Genomic DNA, 16,599 nt, shown 5'->3' with positions numbered 1-16,599 from the left:
ATGGGAATGGGTGACTCCACTCAAGAGACCCTTCCTAATCCAGCTTAACAGGAAAAAAGACTTGACTCATTTTTTTGGATGTCAATTTTTTTTTTTTTTTTGAGACAGAGTCTTGCTCTTTCACCCAGGCTGGAGTGCAGTGGTGTGATCTTGGCTTGCTGCAACCTCCGCCTCCAAGGTTTAAGCAATTCTCATGCCTCAGCCTCTCAAGTAGCTGGGATTACAGGCACCCGCCACCACACTCAGCTAATTTTTGTATTTTTAGTAGATACAAGCTTTCACCATGTTGGCCAGGCTGGTCTTGAACTCCTGGCCCCAGGTGATCCTCCCACCTCGGCCTCCCAAAGTGCTGGGATTACAGGTGTGAGCCACCGCACCCGGCCTAGATGTCAAATATTAATATAGTTTTTTTAAGTGAAAAATTGGAATACTGCTAGTAAAGGGAACTCCTTTTGATACCCACTATAGTACCAGCATATATGTTACAATCCAGTTAAATGCCTTCCTTAAAAGTTGGAAACAGTTGCCATGATTCTGTGATGATGATCATAATAAGAGTAGCAGTGATAACCACAGCTAGCTTTTATTTATTTTTATTTTTATTTTTTGAGACAGGGTCTCACTCTGTCATGGAGGCTTGAGTGCAGTGGCACAATCTTGGTTCACTGCAACCTCCACCTCCCAGACTCAAGCGATTCTCCTGCCTCAGACTCCCAAGTAGCTGGGATTACAGGTGCGTGCCACTACCACCCGGCTAATTTTTGTATTTTTAGTAGAGACGGGGTTTCACCATGTTGGCCAGGCTGGTCTTGAACTCCTGATCTCAAATGATCCACCTGCCTTGGCCTCCCAAAGTTCTGGGATTACAGGCGTGAGCCACCACGCCCAGCCCATAGCTAGCTTTTATTAAATGTTTACTTTGGGCCATCTCACTTAAATGTCACATCACATCCTAGGAAGTGATGGATAGATGAGAGAAAAGAAGGCTTGCACAGGCTGATGTGTTCATCCAGCACGTGTGACTAGGTTTCTCTGCAGTCAGCTGCCCAGTGTGGGCGGTGGCTGTGGCACCATCTCCAGCCTTAGTGGGCTTAGCCACCCTGCCCAAGGTGGACTATCTTTTTAGTTCTAACTGACTCAAAAGCACGTCTCTGAATCCCACAAGTGAGCAATAAGTTCCCTTCCATTAATAGATATCCTGAAGCTCCGTACACGTCTCAAATGCTTAGCAGTGAAAATGCAACAGGCTAATAGATCAGTCTGGTATTCTACCTTGGCAGCTGTGATAGTCCATTTTCATGATGCTGATAAAGACATACCCAAGACTGGGCAATTTACAAAAGAAAGAGGCCTATTGGACTCACAGTTCCACATGGCTGGGGAGGCCTCACAATCATGGCTGAAGGTGAAAGGCACGTCTCACATGGCACAGACAAGAGAAGAGAATGAGGAAGAAGCTAAAGTGGAAACCCCTTAAAAAACCATCAGATCTCGTGAGACTTATTCACTACCATGAGAACAGTATGGGGGAAACCGCCCCCATGATTCAATTATCTCCCAACAGGTCCCTCCCACAACACGTGGGAATTAGGGGAGTACAATTCAAGATGAGATTTGGGTGGGGACACAGAGCCAAACCATATCAGTGGCCCCGTGGGCAGGTCCCAAACAAAGGCAGCAGACAAGGCAGCACAGATAGGAGACCCAGGCTTCGAATACCCTTTCCTCGTGTCAAGAGAAAGATTTCTAGAATCAGAAGTACCCTTAATCTAGGAACTCAGGATCTTCCTGAAGCAGAGCTTTACTTTCCCACTGAAATGGAGGCAGGGCCAGGCGCGGTGGCTCATGCTTGTAATCCCAGCGCTGTGGGAGGCTGAGGTGGGCAGATCACCTGAGGTCGGGAGTTCAAGACCAGCCTGACCAACATGCAGAAACCCCGTCTCTACTAAAAATACAAAATTAGTCAGACATGGTGGTGCTTGTCTGTAATCCCAGCTACTCGGGAGGCTGAGGCAGGAGAATCGCTTGAACCCGGGAGGCAGAGGTTGCAGTGAGCCGAGATCACACCATCACACTTCAGCCTGGGTAACAAGAGGAAAACTCTGTCTCAAAAAAAAAAAAAAAAAAGAAAGAAAGAAAGAAAGAAAAATGGAGGCAAAGGCAGGGTGGGGCCAGGAAAAGGGAGGTGCCCCCTGAAGCGGCTCTGGCCGCCAACTACCCATGGTGGATGCAGGGAGGACAGGAAGTCAGCTCCTGCACACACGTTCAGTGACTTTCGGGTGGGGCACCTACTTCTGAATCTCTTGCCGGTTTTGAGACAATGCCGGGAGGTGGAGGAGCCCCAGAAGCACCTGTCACAGGATCACTCAGCTGCGGGAGCTGCCGACTCACTGATGGGGAGCAGGTCAACTTGCTGGGAGGAATAAGAAATTTTGGAAGCGGCAGAAGGCAAAATGGGGTGCGGAGGGGCCAGTACTGAGTGGAGAGACAAGGGGTGCAAAGGTCACACACTTGTAAGAAATCATAATCTGAGCCCTGTATTTCAAAAGGAGCTATATCTGTGGGGTCTGACACTCAAATATTTCATTCTAGCATGGTAGGCACATTTGCATTCGATAAAGCACGCAGCTGCATTGCTTTTGAAGAAAGACACATTTAATAAGCGTTCGAACCAGTATCGACCAGCCAACACCCCTTGTATAGGATTCTGAGGCTATAAGGGATTGTAGATTTCATATAGTTAATCCTTCATCCCATAATATGATTCCAGTAACGATCCTTCTCTTTGATCCCACCGCTGACATTTACCCAAGAAGAGTTCCCCATTCAGAATCAACAACGTCTTATAATGATGCAGTGGAGAACATGGACAACAAAATTAACTTGGTAGGTGGCAAATGAAGGCATCCCTCTTCTCCAGCTGAATCAATCATTACTTTTATTTAACATTCCTTATCAAGAAAGAAAGAAACAATCCACACAGTCAAAATGCGTTTCATCACACCAAGAACGACCATAAGCATTTATGCCCAGATGGAACAGTGCCACAAAGGGCACCCTGCCTAAAAAAGAAGGCCAGCCAGGGCACAATAATTGATCCATTGACCTGAAAATGATTTCAGAACGGAGTCAGTGCCTTTCAAACAAGGCAATACATTTAGGAAATACAGCTTCCTGGTGGCCGGTATCATGGTGCCCGCTAAAAGCAAGCACACCCAGAAGTCCATGTGCCACTCACCTGCACGGTGCAGACACTGCAAAAGCTCTTAGATTTTCTTCCTTCGATTTCTTTAGGAAACTTAACAGCATTAAACTGATTAAGTAGACTGCAAAAGGGCTCTGTTGTTTAAAGTTTTCTTTTTCTAAGGACATCAAGGTCATGGAATTTTGCCATTGCCTGGACCCAAAAGGCATAAAATTATGCGACACCCCTGACACTGCTTTTACTGAGCATGCAATCCGGAGAAGCTCCTTTTCAGCAGTTTTCTCTAGAGCAGATCAATTTAAGAAGCAGTTACCATCAATGCAATTATGTGCCCCCGCGCTCCTGAACACTGGTCGGATGTGTGCCATTGAGATAAGGCTAGGCCCTTTTACAAGCAACGACACGTCAGTGAAAGGAAAGCATGTAGAAATTGTGTCCTCAACAATACATTTCAGGAGACCAAGCAGCTGAGCCAAATTTCACACACACACACACACACACACACACACACACACACACACACACGCAAATGATGTAACAAAAAGGTGTGATATGAGCCTGTTCAAGCAAGGTAAGGCATAAAATTCAAATATAACACACTGACCATATGGCTTTCTTTCTCAAGAAAACAATGCTCTTCTAATAATTAAATCCCACATATTATTTTAAACTAGTTATCTGTACATCAAAAATAATTTTTAAAAAGTTTTGTACTCACCGAGGGAAAGTGAAGGCTATAGTCTGAAAAAGAAAGAAGAAAAAAAAAGTCAGTTTTCTGGTTAACAGGAGTTGGCTGCTAATTCTAGCCATTTCCTTCTGTACAGCACTAGTCGACTATCCCATTTTTGCTTAATTGTTCGGGGTCTTCTAGAGACCTCTTTATCTAGATGATACTTCTTTTGGCTGCAATCATCAGCTTTTAACGATGTCCTACCCCACACTTTAATACAACCTCTAATGGTCAGTTGATGGTGGGGTGTGGCCACTGACCTAGCCCCCAAGATGCTCCATCAGTCAGCTGCCTCTGCTGTGGCCTATAGGGTTCCCTCCCCTTCAAGTAGTTCCTTTAGCCCATCCTCCCCACAAAAGAGCCTTTTACAACCTGGTCTGGGGCAGCTCACTTTCTCCAGCTTTCTAGCTTAATCATTATCTAGCCTGATCAATTCCATTAATTAATTAATTATTATTATTTTTTTTTTTGAGACGGAGTGAGTCTTCCTCTGTCGCCCAGGCTGGAGTGCAATGGAGTGATCTCAGCTCACTGCAAACTTCACCTCAGAGTTCAAGCGATTCTCCTGCCTCAGCCTCCTGAGTAGCCAGGACTACAGGTATGTGCCACCACGCCCTGCTAATTTTTATATTTTTAGTAGAGATGGGGTTTCACCATGTTGGCCAGGCTGGTCTCGAACTCCTGGCCTCAAGTGATCTGCTCGCCTCGGGCTCACAAAGTGCTGGGATTACAGGCATGAGCCTCCATGCCCAGCCTCCCATTAAATTAGCTCTCATTTTATTTTAAAAAAAAAAACAGTTTTATTGAGACATAATTTTCATATGATAAAGTTCACTTGTTTAAAGTGTGCAGTTCAATGGTTTTTAGTATATTCACCCAGCTTGAAACCATCAATGTAATCTAATATTAGAACATTTTCATCACTCAAAAAGAAACCCCACACCCACTATTAGCTCACTAGCTCCCAAGCTCCATCCTGTCCCCAGCCCCAGGCAACACCAATCTACTTTCTGTCTTTATGGATTGGCCTATTCTGAGTATTTCATATAAATGGACTCACACTATACATGGCCTTCTGTGACTGGGTTCTTTCACTTATAATAGCATTATGTTTTTGAGATTTATCCCTATTGTAGCATGTACCAGTACTTCATTCCTTTTAATGGCTGAATAATATTCCATTGCATGGATATACCACATTTTGTTGACCCATTCTTCAGTGGATGAATTTAGCTCGCTTGTTTTGTTCTGAGTGGTCAGCATGGCAGCCTCACACTGGGATTATTGATTAGGCTGCTATCTACCTGTGAATGAGACCTTGCTCAGTCATCACTGCATGTCTGCACTGGTGAAGGGTGGAAGCATGTTTTGATTGTTACTATTTTTAAATAGTGAATGCAGTACATGATGTTTCCCACTAAAATAGACTACTTGCTATCTTAGTCCTGACAAAACTAGATATTTTAAATCAAATCAAATACTCTACAGCACACAATTAAAAGTTGTTATAAATTGTTATATTTTTAAAAAAATTGTTTAAATGTATATTGTTATACATTTAAAAGCTGACCCATGAGGTGTGTTTGAAGCCCAAGAAGCAGAAAAAATGCTTCTGGTTACTAAGGAATTTTAAGTCTATTTGGGCAAATCTACAGCTCAAATTATTCTTAATGGTGAAAGACTTAATATCTCTCCCCAGCACTGGGAACAAAGCAAGGATTTGTCCCACTCCTATTTAACATTATCCTGGCAATCATAGCCAATGTAATAAGTTAGGAAAAAGAATTAAAAGACATAAGCATTGAAAAGAAAAAAATAAAACTTTATTCTCAGATGACTAATAGTCTATGTAGAAAATCCCAAAGGATTCAAAAATAGCCACTAGAGGCAATATATGAGTTAAGGTCACAAGGTGCAAAGTTACTAATACAAAAAAAAAAGGATTTGTATATGGAAACAACAATTATAAATAAAATTTAAAAGATAGTCTATATAATGCCAAAGCACCTACTGGGGCAGCTATATAAAACAACCGGGGAAAATCTGTTGAGTAACATATTAAAGCACAGAGGGTTTCCAGGGTGCAGTGGAACCCAGTATAACATAGAGCACGATGGCAGGGGACTGAGAGGGCATTGGTTTTTGGGCAAGAAATGATTACTTGAGGATCACTGCAGATAGGGGAACTGCTTTTTTGTAGGAATAACTTATTACAAGAGTCCATCCTTTCCACTCCCCAAAATGAACCAGAAAAGATGCTAAAAAGAGTGACTTGTGATGTTTGACTGGGGCCAAGCAAGGGAAGAAGCCAGGAATGGAAGTTATACTTCCAGTATCTCAAGAGGATTGATAAAAATGATCAATCTTCCAATGCAATGCTGATTTCTTTTAATGTAAAATAAAACCCAATGCCATGCAGAAGTTTCTGGAGCAGGGCTGCAGACAGTGGCAGCAGGCTTGAGTCAAACCAGACTAAAACCACATGGGAAAAGACCAATTTTGGTAGAACCTGTTGGCACTTTGCCAATGGTTGCACGATTGACAACCCCAATCAAACACAAATCATAACTTGAAATTAAACTTGCAGCTGATTTTTAAAAAATAAGGCAAGAATACACTGAACTCTTGCCTTATTGTGCAGCAGTGCAATCACGGCTCACTGCAGCCTCAACCTCCTGGGCTCAAGCAGTCCTCTTGCCTCAGCCTCCCAAGTAGCTGGGACTACAGGTGTGCACTACCACATTCCGCTAATTTTTGTACTACAAATAGATCATGTATTTTATTGGTTTGTGGCTCACACATGATAGTAGGAAACCACAACTATCAGTTTCTTAAAGAATTAGAGCAAAAACCAATCATAATGTTCTCTAAAGTAAACCTTTACCAAGTGAAGACTTCCATTAGGCCAACACTGCGACACTGACGGCTACTGTAATATTGAGCAACAAGTTTGAAACCGTGAAAGAGGCACATTTAAAAGCTGGGGGTTGGGGAGGTTGGTTTGAGCAGACAGATCCGTGAAGTGGGGTCAGTGAGAAGCTGACACAACATCCTTCCACTCATGGGAAAGCTTCCTGTTGTTCTCTTGAACGTTGTTGTCCTCCAGCAAGGGGAAGGAGAGATGAGCTTAGATTTCTCGGGCTGTGGAGTGCCTTGGGCACTGCTTATGGCATCTCTCCCACATCTAACACCTATCCTAGTAGGTAAGGCAAGACCCACTTTATTATTTTTAAATTTTTATTTGTTTATTTATTTTTTGAGATGGAGTCTCACTCTGTAACCCAGGCTGGAGTGCAGTAGTGGGATCTTGGCTCACTGCAGCCCCTGCCTCCTGGGTTCAAGTGATTCTCCTGCCTCAGCCTCCTGAGTAGCTGGGATTACAGGGACGCACCACCACACCTGGCTAATTTTTTGTATATTTAGTAAAGATGGAGTTTCAGCATGTTGGCCAGGCTGGTCTTCAACTCCTGACCTCAAGTGATCCACCCTCCTCGGCCTCCCAAAGGGCTGGGATTACAGGCATGAGTTACCAAGCCCGGCCGGTGAGACCCACTTTAAAGATGAGGACACTGAGGCTTGGTGAGGCTCCGGACCAGCATCACAGAGTGAGGAGACAGGGCAGTGGCAATGCCAGCCTGGGGCTGCTGAGCCCACTCCTGGCTAGGCCTCCCGGAGGAAGCCATCCTACATTGCCATGTATGTTTGTCTGCTTGTTTTATTTTATTTTTTTTCTTAAACTGAGAGAGGGTCCCACTCTATAGTCCAGGCTGAAGTTCAGTGGCACAATCATATCTCACTGTAGCCTTGATGTCCTGGGCTCAAGCCGTCTTTCTGCCTCAGCCACCCCCCGAGTAGCTGGGACTACAGGTGTGCGCCACCATGTCCCACTAATTTTGTATTTTTTATAGAGACAGGGTCTCCTGATGTTGCCCAGACTGGTCTCGAACTCCTGGGCTCAAGCGACCCAGCCACCTTGGCCTCCCAAAGTGCTGGCATTACAGGCGTGAGCCACTATACCCAGTCTTGTCTGCTTGTTTTTTTTGTTTTTGTTTTGTTTTGCTTCTTTTGTCTATATCTCCTTCCTCCCAGTGAAGCTGTAATTCCTTTAGTGTAGGAATGGTGTAGGAAAGGCATTCTGTGGATGGCAATAATGATACTGGATTATTCCTTAAAATATTTTCCAGTCCTAGAGAATGCTCCATTATGTTCTCTCCTCCAGAAAGGAAAGCCCCGGGATGGCCATATATTTACTGTGGGAGAAGTGGGTCTTTGGAAGTAGCCTGGCCCACAGAGGCCTGGACCAGCCTGGCCACAGAGTTGGAGCTTTGGCTGGAGCTTTGGCTGGTGAGTCCCTGGAGCTCACAGCTGCAGGCACTCTGCTTCCAGGGAACAGAAGCAGGGAGGAAGCCCGACAAGGCCCTGGGAAAAAGGCAGGGTGACAACATCGGAACAGGGGAAATCCACCCTTAGGAAGGGGGGCAGGGGCAGGCAAGGTCAGGCCAGTGAGGGCGCCCACAGGAAGTGGCCAGGCTGCTGGGTTGGGTCCTGATTACTCACAAGATATGGAAAGACCGAGCGACGTTATTGTGCATCCTAACCTTGCAAAGAAGAAAATAAAACTACAGCATTTAGAATCAGTCCCTTGGAACTATTCCATTTAAGGGAAACATTCAGATTACTTCTGAGATGAACAAACTGGCCAATCTTTCCAAACTCAGACAAAAGGAAAATGCCTTTTACACACAACCTTGGCCTAAAGCACCACAAGCATTCGAGTGGGCAGAATGTAGGTTGCTGAGTGGCTTGTGTAGCATGCGTATCTCCAAGCTAGTCTTTTAAACGAGTAGCAACCTTGAAGAATTTTTTGGAAGTGCATTTACATTTTATTTTAACATGTTTACATACATGTTTCTATGTGTATATCTAAAATGTGAACTTTTCATGATGTATTAAAATTTTATAAAGAAAGGATACAGAATAAAACTCCACTTCATGCAGTTAAATGCCAGAGATACTGACCTTGAAGCAGTCTTACTGTGAATGACCAGCCCCCGGAGCCAAGTTCCTCAATCCTGGCTGCCTTCTCTTGGACTCCAGTTTTTCCCAAAAGACACTGAGTTGTCCTGATCGATTAGAGCACTGGGGTAGCAAGAACTGTCATTCACCTTCAATCACAGTAACGCTCAAGCACCATGACTATGACCATTACTTTAGATGGACTGGTCAAAGAGCAGGATCATTACTCCAAATAAAAAAATAACAGAGACCTCCTCACTTTAATTAAGCGTAGTGGGGAATGGACAGAACCGCAGCCACGGCCCCTGCGGCTGTCTCTGCATTCTGTCGGACAACTTCATTCTGCTTCCAATGGGTAATTCAAATGATGGAAGAAAGCAAAACGTTTCTGAATCATCTAGGCTTCAGATTCGCACTGATGTCATACTCACAGCTTCCTTGTTTACCTTCCAGGCAACAGTAAAGCTGTTAATGTCTATATTTTCTAATGCATGAAAGACAGGACAGAAGGAGCTACTGAACTCGGGGGAGGGAGCCCTCCCTGACATGAAGGAGTTTAGTAGAATCTTATCCTGCCTACCCCACAGCCTTAAACCACCTTGAAAAGGAGAAGAAATCTTTAAAACAATGTTGCTAAGCCTGGGGGAAGAAAAAGACCCATTTTCCTCAACCATCCTTTTTGCCAGTCTATGACAGACGAGCAGGACTTCTAAATATTTGGCAACTTTTAGAAATTATTCATGGGCAGCTGCTCAGCACAGATCCACGTGCATCCCTGCCTGCCCCTCAAACTCCCTCCTCCCCCGATCAAGGCACACACTCTCTAATTACTCCACGGTTGAGGCACCCTCTTTGGATTAGGAAACATGCAAATTAGAAAGCCAGACAAATCCTCCTTTGCAAGTACGAGTGTCTGCTGGTTTCCATACTGCCTCGTCTGTCTATGCCATTATTATCAGCATCAAATTTGGAAACATGATAATTTGATTCCAGGCTCCCTTCCGAGATGTAGGGGTGCCCTCCAAGCCCCAGAGGGGAGAGCTATGAATTTGTTCACCTCTTGGCACTGGCCATGGACACTTCTCAGATAGTGACAGTCACTGTCATGTTTTTTAAAAAAATCTTTGCCCTATGAGTAGCTTCTTGGCAGGGGATCTAGTGTTTGAGGACAGGGATGGATGGTGTTAACAGCCACCAAGAGAAGACCCTTGCAGAAGAAACAGCCACTGTAAGGACAGGAACTTCATGCCAGACTCTCCGCTAAGCACCCAACAGGGATCACTGCATCCTCTCAATACTCATATGAAGAGTTTGTTACTAGACCCACTTTGCAGAGGGGGAACTGAGGCTCAGAGATATAGGGTAGCTTGCCACAAGGACTCCCCACGCTGGGTAGTGCAGTGGGACTCCAGAGCAGCAGTCCTCGAAAACAAGGCCTGTTTTACTCCCCTCTACCTGCCTCGCTCCTCCAATTGGGCTCGGACTCTGAAATGTATTCAGGACAAGCTTGCTGGGTGCCTGACGCTAATGGTAACTGAACACGCTAAAGATGTTTTTCTTGAGCTAATTCCTGTTCAGTGAGCCCCAGAGAAAACGATTGATCTCTAATACTCAGATATGTTAAATCAGTGTTTTCAGGTTTTCTTTTTTAGCGTGCCAATTGGAAACACACCTGCCTTTCACCAGGTGACCCTAGGTCTGCGACGAGGCTAAGCATGTGTGTGAAGGGCCTGGTTGGTGATGATCTTGACACTCAGCTGTCCACGGTAACCTGTGGCCAGAGGCCAGGGCAAAGCAATATTCACTAAGGCAGAATGGATGAGTTCTGGCATTAAATAATTATTCAGAAAGATCATTTTATTATGAAATACTAATAATTATTATTCACGAATAAGGGAAATAGCATGTTTGCTGATGAGATTGGCACGGATAAGAAGAGTAGCGTGTGTTGGTAAACAGCCCTCTGGATTGCTTAACAGGTTTGGAAGCTCACAGGAAGAGCATCAAGTTGGGCAGACACCATGGTGATCCACCTTCTAGAGGCCGCTCACTCACACAACTGTGTCTCACGGGGCTCCAACACAGCACAGTCCCCCTGCTTCCCTCATGCTGCTCCCTGCGCCACAAAGCCTCAGTCTCACCCAAACCCACTAGACGCCAGGTGATCCAGTAGGTCAAGTCCTACTCTCTCCTTGACATCTTTTCTGAGCCCTCTGGGCTGCCCTGGTTGTATCCCTCCTGGTGCCTAGCTGTTCCCCGCCCACCCCTTCCATTTTTATGTGTCTTCACGTCTCTACAACAACACAGTACAGTAGGACTCTGGATTAACATTAAGGATGTTTGCTGCCATTTCAGCTGCCCTATGAGGTGGGGAGGTATGATCCACATTTTACAGATGACGAAGGCAGGTGCAGACCCTCCCCAAAGACAGAGCATCCATGGCTAATTTGGTGATTTCTGAATAGAAAACCTGCTATCTCTAGCTTGAACATCTTTAGTATATGAAAAGTTCTGTGCATGTACCAGAAACTCATAAAATACTAGTTGAATGAGTACATCGATATGCTAAACCAGCCATTTAACATTAGTGAGCATCTACTATGTGCTATTTCCGTGCCAATTGCTTAGGATTTAGAGATTAAAAAAATACATGGACAGAACTTCAACCTCCTTACCCTAAAAGAAGTCCAGAGGACAGGCTTATAAACAGATCATTGAAATGCAGGGGTGAGCAGTGCTAGGTCGTGGCAAGCCCAGGCGCCATGAAAGATGGAAGCAGAACACTAACCTGTGTTTGGCTAAAGTTAGGTCATCTTTCTCAAGAAGAAAATTCCCAGGAAGAACACATAATCAAAAACAGGGAAGCCAGAGAGTGTATGGAACATTCTGGAAATGGCACGTAAGTTGGATCCTGGCTTTGACCTTGGAACAAGTCACAACAGTTTTGAGCCTAAGTTTCTTCATCTGCAAAATAGAGATAATAAAATTTCCTGCTGGGTTAGTAAAGGAGGTAAGGACCCGATGCAGAACTCAGTATAAGGCCTGGACCCAATAAATCACTGCTGTGAGCCTGGGATGTGTGGTGGGCAGATCCCAGAATGCTGCAGAGACCTTTGGCTTTGGGCTGAAGCCACAAGGGGGCTGCAGAAGTCTGCAAGCCTGGGCGTTCCCATTCTGCTCTCTGCAAAGTAGGTCACTGTGATGGCTGCAGAGAAGAATAAGGGGCAGGACCATGCTAAGTGTGGACTGTGGATTCCTGACTAATGAGGCCACACCTGTGGTCCAGATGCAGGATGAACAGGTGTTCTCAAGGGCAGTGGTGGGCGGCCGGGGAGGGGGCAGCTATTTAACAATAGAGGAAGCAGAGCTCACAAGCTTTGGAGGCATGTGAGAAGTGGGGAAAAGGGAAGGAAGCTAAGCGTGACCGTGGGCTTGGCTTGGGGGCCTGGGTGAAGCGTTGCCATTGACAGAGGTGGGGTTCAGGCGCAGAGCTATCAGAAAATGATGCATCCTTCACAGGCATTCAGAGGATATTAGCGAGAGACTAAGAAAATGTATTAGCCTGAGAAAAGGGGAGACCCATCCTGAAAACAGATCAATTTTTTTTTTCAGGAATATGGTATTCAGAGCAGAGACGTTTGTTAGATATTCCTCAGGAAGATTCTGAAAATTAGGAAAGCTGATGTATGAAAAATCTGCCAATCGACTAGCCACTTTGCTGAAACATTTGTAAATATTATTGTTTTAATGATCCTCCACCCCACAACAACTGGCTGATCTGAACCATTTAAACTAGTTCATAAATAAGAATCCCTATAAAATGCACAAAAAAGAGGCTAGCTTGAAAACAAATGAGAGATAACAGAGAAGATTCTAGGTATCTGTTATATTGTCTTGAAGAGGAAAAGCTACATGTCTCTATGTAAAATAGAGCTCATAATAAAAGGTAAGCTGTCAGGGAATTCACAAATCACTGTGCTCCTAACAGAAATGTGTCTAGGCTTGATACGCATTGCTGAGGACAAGCACCTATTTTTTCCCCACCACTGAAAAAGTTCTGTGAACCAGTAATGAATCCCTCCTCCACATAAAAGAACACTGCAGTATTCATTTAGAAACAAAAACAGCATTATAGCAAAAATATGCAGTGCTCCATTCTGGAACAATATACTGCAACAAAAGTGTAATGTTTGACAGGCATTCTGTTTTGTCTACCTAGAAAGGTCAGCTCTCCTCTTCCACTGCTAAGCAGTGCATCCATCATTCTCAAGGAGATTTATTTTCTTTCTTTACAACTCAAGGAATCATCCCAAAGTGTATGTGCTCGAGCCGCTGCACCACACAGCCAGACAGTCCCAGGCCTCTGTGTGATGTGGAGACATTAAAGGCCAGTGGTAGAGGGGGCTAATGTGTGTCTGCTCATACCTGCAGAACCCCAGGCCTCCCACCTGCCACCTGCATGGCTACTGGTCTCTCCTGTAATCCATAGTCCAAGGGAGGGAGAAGCAGCAGCGTGTGCTCTCCAGCCAGATCCCTGCCCACTGGGTGACCTTGGGCAGCCCCTCCACCTCTCTGTGCTTCAATGGCCACTACACATGAGGTCACCGATACTTGCTGATGATCCACGGCATCATGGTAATGATCCAGTGAGAGAATGTTGGGTGGACGAGCTTGGAAATAGAGGAGGGTAAAGCCCAGGTAAGGACAGAAAGGCTGCTCTTCGCACCGTGGGGTTGGCCGTGGGTGGGGCCACATGTAGCACTGCCTTGCTACCTAATAATCACATTTATGAGGACAAATGGTCCTTGGGGCATGTGCTAGACACTGTACATACAGGATCCTGTCTGATCCTCACGGCCACCCTGAAGTAACATGCGTGAAGTCACATGGTCAATAAGAGGTTGAGCCAGAATCCAGCCAGATCTGACTCCAAATCCCATGTTCTATGCCACTGGGCAATAATGTCCTCAACATTAGGAAAACCCTGGGCCCTTGGTGCCTGGGCCTGGAATTGCGTCCTGGGAGATAAGCTGTGTGTGGAGGAGCAGTCCCCAGGCAGCGGTCAGGGGAAGTGGTCACTGCCCAGCCAACCACAGACAGGATACTGACAAGGATTCCTCCTCCCCCATGTTACCCTCATGGTCAGGCAGCATCATGGCTTCGAAGTGCACAGTTCATCTGATGTGCCCCTGCCTAGGATGCTGAAATACCATCTTCCCACCCAGCTCCAAACTCATCTAAGAGTCACGAGCAAATTGAAGAAAAGTTTCTGCTGGGCTTCTATAAACTAGGCTGGGTCTCTGAAAAGGTAAAAGCTCTGGAAGTTGAATTTAGGAAAACTGCATGAAGTTCAATGCTGCACCTGAATCTGCCAGGAGGTCTGAGGTCTGAAAGTGCCAAGGGAAAGCTCTCCTGGTGCCCATGGCCATCCCAGCAGGAACATCTGACCGGCCTGAGGGAGCCACCCACACGGCTGGCCGGGATCTGTAGCCAATGGAGAGTTAAGAGTCTCCTTCTAGAGCTGCCAAGATTCTAATAAACCTCCTTCCGTTTAAACTAAACTGCAAATCGCGCATGCTGGAGACTTGCCCCAGGAACTGCCTTGTGAGGGGCAAGCACTCACTGCAGGCCGGGATGGGCACACATCTGACCTTCCTTACTCCAGTGCTCATTCTCTAAAGGAAGTGGAATGCGCTAGTACCTGCGAGGACAGCAAGGCCAGGGCACTGTGCATGGGGCTCTCGCACCTCAGGACGGCACCGAGTGAAAACCCTGGGCAGGCTTCATCTCACCGACTCCTCCACATAGTGTGGAGAGCTGAGAAGGGCCCTCCCTGCCTTCCAGAGGAGGAAACAGAGGCATCGAGAACATGGAGACGCCCTCCAGGGGGGTGCCAATCCCCACCCTACTCCAGGTCTCTTACCGTAAGACCCGTGCTCCCAACAGCTCCCTGATACTTCATCTTGGGCTGGATTCCCTATGCCCACTGGGGTCCCTTTTGGGATGTGAATGTTTGAAGTGAACCATTTGTTCAAATGTGCCAGCCCCAGTGTGAGTGTCACATTAGCCTTGTATGGACACTTGACAACATGAAGCTCTCAGTCAGGTCATATGGAGACTCCCGATCTAACTTTCAGTTCAGTGAGACCTACAGGCAGGGTCTCTGCATGGGACAAAGGACACAGAGACCTCTGCCGCTGTGTGTAGACAGTGAGCACCTTCCTGGGTCTGCCACAGATATGGGACAGGATAATGACTGCAGCTGATTTTGCTACATCAATTAATTTTAATGACATAGAAGCTTATCCAACCATGAGTCCCAGATAAATTTAACCTGGAGGGATGGTTTATTTTTGAAATGACTAATCATTCAAAACATAATTGAAATGAAATGACCCTTCCCCAGTAAATGATTCCTATGATACGAATAGGAATATGATCCACCTAAAATCTTCCACAGTAACAAGGGGAAAATATCAGGTGATGTTTTTTGTGAGGGCAGCCATGATGGAAACTTGAGTGTCCATTAGTCAGCTTAACTCATTGTAGGATTAACAAAAGAATAGTCCAAACTGTCAGTTTTCAGAGTTTGATATAATAAAACAGGAGTTTTGTAGGAGGTTCGTAGGCATCATTTCATCTGTGGCTCTACTATGTAATCCACTGCTCAGCAGATATTTATCGAATGCCTACTGTGTAGGTGCTTCAGGATACATGAAAAAACGCAACAGATGAGTTATCAATGGTGTGAGGGGAAGGTCTGTACCTGGGGACAGGTAATGAGGGAGGAGAGCTCAGTTGGCCTTACAGGACAGGAATCCAGTCCTGGGGTGAGTAGAGGGTGGGAGGACATTCTAGGGTGGGAGCTCTGATGCCAACGAATTCTGCAAATACAACCCTTTCATCCGCAAAGCTGTGCTTACACTGAAAAGACCTTACCGTCCTTCCATTGGATTGGCTAGCTTCTGAGATTTAGGGTGCTCTTGGGTGGCAGCTGGGTTCCTGGAGGCCCTGGAGGCTCCTAAGGACCTCATCATTGTGGGGTGCCCCCCACCCAAGTTCCCTCCCTCTTGTGTCTCCCAGCTGGAGTCTGGGAGTGTGGGCTGGACTTCCAGGCCACTGGGGGCCTGGGAAAAGCCCTTGGTTACTGGCTCTTTTTTTACGCGTGTGTGTAAGTACTCATATGAAAAACAAAAAAAGAACTCAGCTTCAACATTTTGAACATTCAGCTCGAGGTTACAAAAGAATCCAAATTCTGGAATTTCTGTGCAAAGGGAGAGAAGAGGAGACAGCTTCACCTCCCCAGCACCAGAGTTTCTGAAGAGCTTGTGACTCAGGGTCCCCATGGCCAGCAGCCTGAGGAGCAAAGCCACGGATGCTCCAGAACCAACAGCCTCCTTCATGAAGTGCCGGAGGCACGTGCCAGCATCTCACACAGAATTCACGTTCACCATGATTCTCCAGATGTATAATTTTGTAACAGAAAAGACCCCCAGTCTGACCGCCTCCTTTACATGTGATATGACAAGAACACACACAAAGCTCATGTCTGCATCATCCCCCCCCGCCCCGTTTTTTTTTTCTTTTTAGGCAGAGTATCGCTCTGTTGCCAGGGTGGAGTGCAGTGGCTCAATCTCGGCTCATTGCA

At 45.8% G+C, this 16,599-nt stretch overlaps 1 protein-coding gene across 3 annotated transcripts in view; it reads right to left on the bottom strand.

The window, feature by feature from the left end:
* Positions 1–16,599, bottom strand: part of PTPRE (protein tyrosine phosphatase receptor type E) — a 179,687-nt gene that overhangs the window by 99,826 nt on the left and 63,262 nt on the right. For all 3 annotated transcript variants that reach the window (XM_055353693.1, XM_055353694.1, XM_019035356.4), the window contains exon 2: positions 3,924–3,946. The gene's annotated coding sequence lies outside the window, so the exon portion shown is untranslated. The remainder of the gene's footprint in view (positions 1–3,923; positions 3,947–16,599) is intronic.

The sequence above is a fragment of the Gorilla gorilla genome, chromosome 8 (assembly GCF_029281585.2).
Source record: "Gorilla gorilla gorilla isolate KB3781 chromosome 8, NHGRI_mGorGor1-v2.1_pri, whole genome shotgun sequence".
NCBI classification, from domain to species: Eukaryota; Metazoa; Chordata; class Mammalia; order Primates; family Hominidae; genus Gorilla; species Gorilla gorilla.
Note: the sequence above shows the minus strand (reverse complement) of the source record. Positions and strands in the feature narration are given on the sequence as shown.